Source organism: Thalia democratica, chromosome 2 (genome assembly GCF_965202585.1).
Source record: "Thalia democratica chromosome 2, ktThaDemo2.hap1.1, whole genome shotgun sequence".
Classification (NCBI taxonomy): Eukaryota; Metazoa; Chordata; class Thaliacea; order Salpida; family Salpidae; genus Thalia; species Thalia democratica.
In genome coordinates, this window is record NC_139166.1 from 8,712,030 (window position 1) to 8,715,054 (window position 3,025).

Genomic DNA, 3,025 nt, shown 5'->3' on the forward strand with positions numbered 1-3,025 from the left:
CTGTGTTAACTACCTATTTTTGATTCAACACTATAATAAGCTTAAAACAAATTACCGTCAAAAAATATAAATATTTTCCGTACGTATATCCAAACCATCAAAATAAAATAAAAAAGCTTATTAATGTATAACAACAAGTTAGTTTCTGGCATTTATTAAATGAAAATTATAATAAAGCGAATAATATTGCAACATAGTTCAAAATAATGACTAAGGAGCTTTAACTTTTTTGGAATATGTTAAACTATGTGCCTATTAGATAATAGCAGTTGGTAGTATATACAAACAGTAAACGGTTATTTAAAACTGCATGCCTTTATTAAAATGGTCAACATCGAAAATATATTTTTATAACTTATTATGTTTAAGCCTCTCCTTAGTTAAATCTTCAAAGAACAATGTTTAAATCTTAGACTTATTTTGAACTTATTGAAAAAAAACACATTTTAACTTTTGTTCTTTTAAAATAAATTCTATTTTCTTCTTTCATTATAGTAAAAATTTAGAAAATATATATTGATTTTAACTATCAAGTATAACAGCAGTTCATTTTTACTTTGAAACATCATAGAAAAAAACATAGTTTTATTTAAAACGTGAAGTAAAGTATTTAATAATATAATTTGACACTTTTAAAGTAATAAAAATTTATTAAAATTTTTAATCATAAATTTAAACATAAAGTAGTTTTTAATGAAAAAATACTATAACTAGGTAAATTTTTAACCGTAAGTATTAAGAAAAGTTTAAACGAAGAAGTTAACAACATATTTAAAATTTTTAACTTGTTTTTAAAATGCATGTACTTTGGTTCTTATTAAGATTATATTATTTAAAACCAAATTTATACATTAAAGGAATTTGTTTATTATAAAAAAAATATAACATATTCAACAAGGAAAATCTTGAATTTTTTAAATTGTACCTATAAAGGCACGTTCTAACTACAAATTTTTAAATATACTGATTTGTATAGCTAGATTAATATATTTATGGCTCTTTTTTATTTGTAACTTTGAACACATTTTTACGAATACTTTAGCATTACACATTTTTTTACATAAAAACTTAAGTAAAATGTTAAAAGAACTCAATAGCCTACAGTTTATTTATATCGTTTATTTTATAGACAAAGATTTAAAAACTAGTTGCATAATGAGTAACTATAACTTACTGTAACTTAGTTTTAAGACTAAAAGTGTTTTGAACGTCGAATTAGGCTTGATAAAAGATTTTTTTTAGCAATAAAGATATTTAATGTTAAATAACAAAAATTAAATTTTAAATATGTCACTTCTCGTAAGTAATTGATTTTTTTTTTGTATATAAAATAAGACGATGTTAAAAACAGGACTGGAACATTGACTGTAGTTTTATGTTCTTAATAATGTTATACTGGCAGTATTAAATAGATAAGATAGTAGTAGATTTAGTAATTTAGTTCGTCTTTATGTTGTATACTTAAAAGAAAACTAGTAAACGTGTGTAAATAGTTTTTTTTTACAATTTGATTATGTTTACTCGATGCATAAAAATATGTTTTGTTAGCTTATTAATCTAATTAATAAAACGATTTTTTTTTAAGTTTTACACATTTTTAATATAATTTAACATTAAATCGTTTACTTTCCGCTGTAATTACAAACAAATACTTAATTATATGTACTAAAGTTGATAGTTGTAAACATTATCTTTGAAACTTGTTGCATATGTCCCTTGTAAACAACTGAAATTGTAGTTCTCAAACTATTTTATTGTGTATCTAGTCACTATATTTAGAATAAACTAAGTTATTTTTATTGTTATTTTTTCAATTTTTTCTTAGATTCGTAAATTAAGCAAAACAGAAAACTATCATTAAAAGGTTAAAGATAAAGTATACTAAACCAGTTTAAAAAAATATATACTTTGGTTACAGCCCGTTGTTTATAAAATCATATTTAGTTACGCTTAAACCTGTAACTTCTGAAATTTACAGATAATCAAAAACTAAAACCTTACAAAAGCGCAAACAACAATAACCTCATCAATCCTTTTTACACAAAAGTTAAAATATAAAATTATGTATTTTTTAAAATGTAAGTGCCTAAACTTCTAAACATTACAAAGCATGAAAAATAAAAATTGAACCATTAAAAGCTTGTTTAAAGCTCAGAACTATTATTGTCTAGCATTATGGTTACCCTGTTTCTTGGTTTATTATTACTAAATTTAACAACTTAAAAATATTGTTTTATATATAGCAGTAGTATCGATAATAAGACCTCGATTTGTTATTATATTATTAGTAGCAACAAACAAAACGATTAATAAAACTTACTTAAGAGTTAATAAATTATAATACTGTTTAATAAATTAAAAACCAATTAAACAAAAATTGTTATTTTATTATTTATCAATGATCAATAGAAATAAAACTTAATGACGTAACGAAAGTGTTATGTTTTTCGCTTTGACTTTTTGTTCAAATTAATGTACAATTTCTGATAATAAAAATTGTTATTGTAAAGTTTAGTTTTTAGCACAGCAAAGCGCACAAAAGCAAATCGCTAATTGACGGTATTTCAAGTAGATTTCATCTGAAATTGTAAACGTTTTATAAGTTAAGCATGTTTAAATTAACAGTGAACCTTTGAAGTAAAATATTACTATATAATGCATTTAGTATTATTTTTTTTTATAAAACTAGAAATATCGTTAAGTTATTTTATTTTTGTTGTTATTAAATGTTAAAAAGTAAATTACTTGAAGAATAAAAATAAAAAACTAGCCTTATTTATATCTTAAGCATTTTAAAATAACTTCACTTTCAGTAATCCTAAACTAAATGCTTACAAATTAACTTTGAGTTTTGTTTGATGTTATTTTTTGTAAAATTTATTACTTTCTCAGTAAAAAATGACTATTTTTTGAAAAAATTTAGTCGACAATTAGTGTAACTTAAAATATAAGTAAATGAGATCACTTGAAGTTGGATATGTTTATTTTAGTTAATGTTACCTGAGTCTTTGTAAGTATTATGTTT